Source organism: Triticum aestivum, chromosome 5D (genome assembly GCF_018294505.1).
Source record: "Triticum aestivum cultivar Chinese Spring chromosome 5D, IWGSC CS RefSeq v2.1, whole genome shotgun sequence".
Taxonomy (NCBI): Eukaryota; Viridiplantae; Streptophyta; class Magnoliopsida; order Poales; family Poaceae; genus Triticum; species Triticum aestivum.
This window is the reverse complement of record NC_057808.1, coordinates 401,367,134-401,375,345: the sequence shown is the minus strand read 5'-3', so window position 1 is coordinate 401,375,345 and position 8,212 is coordinate 401,367,134. Positions and strand designations below refer to the sequence as shown.

At 44.8% G+C, this 8,212-nt stretch overlaps 1 long non-coding RNA gene across 4 annotated transcripts; it reads left to right on the top strand.

Annotated features, from left to right (window-relative positions):
- Window positions 1–410: 410 nt before the first annotated feature.
- On the top strand, window positions 411–5,869 carry LOC123122131 (uncharacterized). Of its 4 annotated transcripts, none has more exons than XR_006460078.1 (4): window positions 411–1,390; window positions 3,242–3,396; window positions 3,487–3,634; window positions 4,785–5,869. It is a non-coding gene; the product is annotated as an uncharacterized lncRNA (long non-coding RNA). The 4 variants fall into 4 exon arrangements; XR_006460076.1 differs by having other exon boundaries at window positions 416–1,220; window positions 1,305–1,390; window positions 3,487–5,869; XR_006460077.1 differs by having other exon boundaries at window positions 417–1,220; window positions 1,319–1,390; window positions 3,487–5,869.
- The last annotated feature ends 2,343 nt before the right edge of the window (window positions 5,870–8,212 follow it).

Sequence of the window (8,212 nt, the reverse complement as noted above, 5' to 3'; positions counted from 1 at the left end):
ATTTTTATTTTTGCAGCATTTTGTGACTTTTTTTCATTGCATGGCAAAATTGCCTTCATTAGTCACATCCAATAGTGGGCTTTTTTGGTCATAGTAAAAATCGGCACAATCTGGGCTTCTTCTTTTTTCCACAACAAAAAGGCCTCTAGGCTCCCGAGGTAGGGTGTTCGGGCTGGGCGACTCTCGTCCCGAACGCATGCGTTCAATCGATGCCTCAATATGACCGAACGAATCGTTCGATCTGGGGCTCTCCCAGACCGAACCTTCGGCAGTTATCGCGGTCCAAACGGAATCGATAACTCCCGAATGCGCTGCGTTTTCGCATCTCAGCCCGAACGCGCTCAGCGTCGTTGGATTGTCTGCACGAATCATAAAGCAACCACGGCGCCACGTCATGCTTTGAGCCCGTTCGGAAAAACTCGCCTCGTCCCCGAACGCACGCACGGCCGCACCTCTCTTATCCTTTTCTTCGTTCCCCACTCTCTCGCCATTTCTTCATCGCACATGGGACAGAGGAGCGAGAGAGAGCCCTTGCGCAGGCGGCGAGGCGGCCGGCGGCGAGCCAATCGGCAGTTATGCAGCCTGCGCCGTACCCGAAGCTGTGCGATGTCAGGAGAGGAGGCGTGTGGCGGCGAGGCGAGGAGCGGGAAGAGGCGGGTGAAGCTGCTGTGATTCGAATCCTCGATGGTGGTCGGCGGAGGCAGCAGTCGGCCAAGATGCCGGCGCGCGGCGCCGTGTTGACGGTGGAGGAGGGAGCCTCGCGCGCGTGGTGATTGCCGGTCACAGAGGCCGAGGTGCTAGGGGTGGAGATTGATGGGCTCGTCGTCCCCGCCGGCCGCCGCCGGCCCCGTCCTCACGCTCCAGCTGGATCGACCGATGGAGCTCTTCTGCGCCACCACCAGCCCCGCGGGCGCGCAACCCCGCCACATCGGTGCGGCCGGACCGACGCTGCCTATGCGACTACGTCGAGGACGGACTCGTGTGTCAAGGATGACGAGGAGGAGAACCACGCCGCGGCCCCGTGTTTGGTGCCTACCAAGGGATCTCCGCCCGCCCCACGTCCTAGCGCGCCTTCGCCCCGCGTGGTCCTGGGCTCCACCATCGCCTTGTGCAGATGGGGATCTGCCACGCGACGGTGCCGTCGGGGCAGGGGTAGCTTGATTACAAGCTCGACGGTGACGCACATATTTGGTCCTCGAGCTGACTACGGCAACAACGTAGTGAGTTTCAATAGCTCCCACAATTTCTTTGTTTGCAAATTTTTGTAGATGTCGCCATTTAGCATTGTGTAGTTATTTGTGCAGTCACTTTTTTGCAGGTGATGAGATGCTAATGGACTAGATTTCCTTGGCAATTCTAGGAAACTATAGTTCATGGACACCCCCAAAATGTATAGTTCATGACAATCAAATTATGTTATTTTGCCATCAAAGGTCCAATTTTACATTTGTTAATATGTCCCCCATTGAAACTTAGTTGCCATGTTTGTGTCTTTTCTTCAGGGTACATTACAGATATATCACATTCTTTTTGCCATGGCAACTTTTGATTTTGGATATGTCCCCATCGAAACTTTAGTTGCCATGCTTGTGTCATTTCTTTAGGGAAAATTACAGATTTATTGCATTCTTGCCATGGCAACTTTTTATTTTTGGATATGTCCCCATCGAAACTTAATTGCCATGCTTTCTTGCCATGGCAACTAATCTTATAATTTTTGCCATCTAAACTTTTAAAACTTTAGTTTATTGATCATGGCAAATTTAGTTCTCTGATCATGGCAAATTCATTGCTTTATTGCCATGGAAACTTTTGATTATAACACAAAATGGCAAATATTGCCATTACAAGTTTTACTAATTATTTCACCTTTATTAACATGACGAATTTACCTAAATTCCCATGGCAATTTTTTAACTTTTATTGCCATGGCAAGTTTACTATTTATTTGACTTTTATTAACATGACAAATTTACCTAATTCCCCATGGCAATATCAAACATTTATTGCCATGGCAAGTTTTACTATTTATTTTCCATGGCTAATATATCTTCATTTTCATGGCAAATTTATCTAAATCCCCATGGCAATATTTAACTTTTATTGCCATGGCAAGTTTTACTTGTTATTTTTGCCATGGTTAATTTATCTTTATTAACATGGCAAATTTACCTAAATTCCCATGGCAATTTTTAACTTTTATTGCCATGGCAAGATTTACTATTCATTTGATCTTTATTAACATGGCAAATTTTACTTTTATTTTTGCATGCCAATTATAAATTTTTCTACACCAATGCAAAATTAACGTTTTATTGCCATGGCAAATTTTCCTTTTATTTCCTATGATTTTTTATTTAATTTCCATGGCAATTTTAATTTTTGTCACTCATGGCAAACATACTTCTATGCAGCATGGCAAGTTTTACTTTTATTTTGCCATGGCAAAAATACATGGAAAACACGACAATTATTACTAAACAATAGATTGTGCATTTTCTGTTTTGTGCTTCGGCAAATTTATATAGTAAAAGTAGCATACAAATTTTTAATCCATATTATTTTGCCATCATGGTACAGATGCAAACTGCCATGATATTTTTTCTTTTTTGAGCCATTGCATAAAAAATATTTTCTTGCCATCATGGTACAGATGCAAAATTGTTTATAAAGTGATGGCAATTTCTGGTTTGAAACCATTGGGATTCTTTTAGTAGTATCTTGTTTTCCATTTTCTATCTATAATGACATTTTTTTTGGACTTTTTCTGTGATGGCAAGTTCATATGCATCCACACTGCACATTTTGCCATGTTTTTGATTGGTAAACAACAAAAATTGCCATGGCAAATTCATACATTTTGACATCTTTGCAGAGAAGTTCTTTCTGGTTCATTCATATTATAGGGGTAGAGATCTCATGGTTCATTCATAAATTTTTATTTTTGCAGCATTTTGTGACTTTTTTTCATTGCATGGCAAAATTGCCTTCATTAGTCACATCCAATAGTGGGCTTTTTTGGTCACAGTAAAAATCGGCACAATCTGGGCTTCTTCTTTTTTCCACAACAAAAAGGCCTCTAGGCTCCCGAGGTAGGGTGTTCGGGCTGGGCGACTCTCGTCCCGAACGCATATAAACTAGAAGCATACTTATAGCATGGTGAAGCGGGTATTCGTAGACCGACAACATACTCTTTTGTTGACCTATACAAGTTATATACTCTTTTTTCTTCTTCGTATAGGCAGTGGTTGGAGCCTTCCACCTTCTTTCACCAGTGAGAACACGATTGCTCCTTGCCTTCGTCGGTCGTTCGGTGGAGTGAGGGGAGGATCCTAGTTCTCGGCCATCTATGTGGTTTAAGTCATTCATATCTCTAGCGTTGCTTCCACATTGGAGGTACTTTGCCTCTCTCTCTCTCTCTCCCTCCCTCCCTCCCCTCCCTCTCTCTCTGACTGGCATCACGGGGGCATTTACCTTCTTTGGCAGGGGTGGCCTATGCGGTGTTCAAAGCTTCATCTGTTGGAAACTTGGTTGTCTTAGTGTGGAGTGCGGGTATGTTGTATGTATCCTTCTGCAGATTTGCCTTGGAGGCCCGCGAGAAGTTCCGGCAGGCAGCGAGGAATGGTAGCAGAATGTGAGTCACGCATGACCTTTGTTATTTCCACATTTTACGATGGCCCTTCTGCGATGAGTGGGCTTCGTTTGAATCATTTTCACTTGGTAGGTTTCAGTCACATCGAAACCTAGTTTTGGGGGGTCTGTATCTCAAAAGGTATAGCCTAATGTTGAGAAGAAGCAGCGGGCCTCCTACCTTCGCATCTCTTCTTAGCGTAGTTAAGCATGCTAACTTTAGCTCAAAAAAGAAAACATGTTCATTTCAGAAATAGTGATGATAACATGTTGTCTTGGCTAGATAACTTGCTCGATTTAGACGCGTGGCAATTATATTGCACGCGGATTCTTTTTGGAAAGCACAAACTCAATGCTCAACAATACTCCCTCCGTTCCTTTACAAGGTGTATTTGTTTTTTCAAAAGTCAAACAAGGGCGTGTTTGATCAAGTTTTTGGAAAAACATATCGACATCTACAATACAAAATTTATATCATTTGATCCATCATGAAAAGTAGTTTCATATTTTATTTATTATGTATTGCAGATGTTGTTATTTTATTATATAATCTTGGTCAAACATTTAAAATGGTTGATTTGCATGGAAACTAATATACCTTATATTCTGGAATGGAGGGGAATCGGACAATCACATAAGCATATGCTCATCTTTTTTTTTTTGGTCGGGAAGCACATGAGCACTCGGCAATTACTAGCAGGGGGCATCGGTGGCAAGCTAGGTGTTTTTTTAAGTACAGTTCTTTCTTTCTTTTTGCTTTTGCCAAGTTTGAGTTGTTTACCACGCGCGTGTGTTAAAAAAAGAGGGTTGTTTACCACGTGTGCCACGTGGTAAGCACAGCTTTATTCCATGATTAAAATCCAAGTACACGCATGTTCACATACATATGGTTGTCCCTTACACAAAGAGTGAAGTTCAATGGAGCTTGCTGGCGCCGCGTGCTGCCTTGGAAGAAGCTGGATTGAAAGGAGGAAGCGACGTTGGTCCGGTCACGGTGGCGACCCCTTCCGATTGGGCGAAGCCGCCATGGCCAGCATCCTCCACTGCATGCACGATTAACCAAATAAGCAGATTAACCGATCGATTTACGATTAACCAGATAAGCGCGAGACTGTAATTAATGAGTTTATTGATTGTATGCATACGGCACACAGGATGGTAGCACGTACATGTGGAGGAGAGGCCGATCATGTCATGGTCTTTCAGAGTGTTGTGGACTGGAGCACCTTTGCCGGCAGCGGAAGAGATCATCAGCAGCGAGAGCAGCGCGGCCAAGAGCAAGGCCGCCTTGTTGTTCTTCATCGCCGCGTCTGCGAGCGTGGCGCGTGATCAGTGCGTGCGTGTTTATGTGTGGATCACCAGATGGGTGGGAACAGAAGGGAGCTGCATCGTCTTCTGCCCGGCCGGTCTATATATACGCCAGCTCTGTCCATGTATGTATGGAGCGGTTTGGGGCTCCTTAAAGCGGCCTTGTTAGTAGCACGTGGTGTGGCATGTGAGGAGCGACCGAGCGAGAATCAAAATCTCCACCTAGTTAGGGCCGGCCAATTAATCCATCCCCTGATTATTATTATAGGTGTGCTGGAGCAAGAAAAAAAATACTAATGGACTTGTTGCTAAAGCCACTGGAGTAGAACGGTGATGGATCCCTATTTTTGCGTGTGGAGGAGTATGTTCCATTAACTAAATCTCGATCAACACGATCCAATTCACAAAGGTTTACAACCTGTTGAGGGCCGGACCCTATCCAGACTGCGGCCTTTAACATTATCTCGACCGATCCTAGCAAGTACACACCGTCACCATAGCATGTGAACGGTCACGGCTCCCTCATCTCATGCATCAACCCACGCCGTCACTGTAGCATTTGAACGGTGTCCCTTCTACCATCTGCCATCCTATCTACCATCACCATCCATAACTCTTTACTTTGTTCTCTAAAAAAACATCTTTAGTTTGTGGACAATGCGCTAATTATTGTCGAAACATCTTCCGGCGTCGCGGCCATGCATTTAAAAAACATTTTACTCTCTTCGGATGGGAATGTAAGTAGGGCATGGGTTTCTAGGTCCTGGATTTGAGTAGCAAAACATGTATTGTGTATGTTATAAAAATTATATATCTAGACTCATTATCGAATGATATTTCTACACATATTCTTTGTGGCATACAAGTTTCATCAATTAAATTAATGACCTAAATTCTTGTGCCCGATTTATTTCCATCTAAAGGGTGCAAACTACTCGTGGCAACAATACCTCTCTTCATGTTCGTATGTAAATATGTAATTGTAGTTTGTAATTTGTACACATATTCCATTGTACAACATACTTTTTTGTCTTCTGTAGCTGGCTTGCATTACTAGCACTATTGTCAAGTAGAGTATGCCCTTAATTTAAAAAATGGCCGGATGAAAATAGTATGCTCATCACGAGTAGAGCACAATTAAATAGAAATATGTTGTCACTGTGGTGCAATGTAACTGAATGTGTTCGTATGGAAGAGCAAAAACATGGCATATTTAGTATCACAGCCTAATCTAAAACTCTTATAGTCTTATTGACATAGCACTATAGGAGATGCCCTTAGAAGATTGCCTGAATGCAACTAATATGCTCTTCGAAAGTGGAGGAACTAAATATCAATCCTCTTTCTGTGTGGTAAGCAAAACATATTTTCACAAGTCCTAGCTAGGGATCGAGCCTTCTTCTCAATGTTATAAATTAACTTATCGTTGACCATTTCCTCGACATTCTTTATTATATAACAATAGCTACAACTTCCCCAACTGTTATCCCAAGGAAAAGAAAGAGAGCAACACATTCTATGATTAAACCATCTCTCTCCACAATAATTAATGGTGTCAACACTTTACGCTCTATCTGTTCGGCAGCCCGAGCACACGGTGTTGATATCTCACTTGGACCAAGACCCCCTCCTGTACGTCAATGCCATGTCACCACGACGAGCCAATTTCCATTTCGAGAATTTATGGCCAAGGTTCCTGAGTCTTATATGGACCATGATTGTTCCATCGTAGTATTTCAAAACCTAGACAAGCCCCGCGTCTAGGCTTGCGGTCTTGACAACCCTTTCTCAACTAAGAAAGTCTGAGTCGCAATTTCTGGGCGAAGAAAGCGCCCCAGCCCGTTAGTTTTACGGGGGACCTGCAGGAGCATCATAGGCAAGGACATCATGGATGCCTTTTGCAAGATTTATGGGAAATTCCAACCTCCCCCTTTCGGCCATGATTGCTGCCAAGAGAAGGGGAACCTGGGTGACGTTACTGATTATTTCCCAATCAACCTTATTCACTCTTCCGCGAAGCTGCTGCCCAAAGTTCTCGTGACTTGTCTTGCAGGGCAAATTGGCTAGCCTTTTTGTAGACTTCGTGCATACATGACACTTTCGTGCAATGCATGTTGATATGGAGAGCGGAAACTATGCTTCGTTTATTGTGAGACATATCACCGGCTCGCATTTAGCGCGACACTAGTGGGCTGGTCCAGTACAGTAGTTGCCACACGAATTTGTCTTTTGTCTCTGGTTTTCTTAACGAAACTTACGAACTGACGCTACTATGCCGACCCACCTAGCGTTCTCCCTAAGAGTGAGGCATATCTTTGTCTAAGTGACGCAAAGACGGGCCCTACATGGAGCCATCTTACACAGCCAAGGCAATCGAAGGGGGAGGGTCTCACAACGAAATTCATGGTGCATTAGTAGAAGTCTATGCACTCTTCTTGGCGGGAGACATTGGACCTGATCCCACGGCCGAAACGGTTCACCCTTTCGTGGATCTTTGGCCGAGTAGCGATTGTGCATCTGGACACAGGTACACTAGACTCGATTTCCTGGTCCTTGGAAAAGGATGGTACGTTCTCGGCGAGATCTGCGTACGCGGCCAAGTTTGCAGGCCTCGTGGTCTCACACACGACCACCTTCAAGTGGAAATCCAACGCACCGCCCCAATGCCATCTCTTTGCGTGGTTGGATCTCAAGGATCGGTGTTGGACGTTAGAGAGATTGGCCAGGCTATGCCTCCCGTACCATGTTTCATGCCCATTCTGTGATCAACACGACGAGACCATAAACCACATTCTGGTGAGCTGCGTCTTTGCGAGAGAAGTCTGGAACCAGGTCTACAGTGTGTTCGGCAAGCCAGAGAACCTTTTGCGAACGAGACTTTGGGAGCATGGTGCAACGGGCAGGAGCAATAAGTAGAGCACCAGAGAATGACTCAGGCGATCTACCTCTTGGGCCTATGGAAGCTGTGCAAAAACCGAAATGCCATTGTGTTTGACGGAGTGGTACCATCTCAAAAGTAGGTTCTCTAGCGGATTGAGAGTGAAGGTAGGATTTGAAGACAAGCATGACTCCTAGGAGGGGAGCTAGATGGTTTCTTTGCAGTCACTAGTAGAAAACTGGGCTTTGGTCACAGGGCAATATTCACATTAGTCCCGGTTCAGTCACGAACCGGGACTAATGTGAGCATTGGTCCCGGTTCGTGCGGCCAGGGGCCTGCCGGGCCTCGTGGGGGCATTGGTCCCGGTTCGTCCGGCCCCTTTGGTCCCGGTTGGTG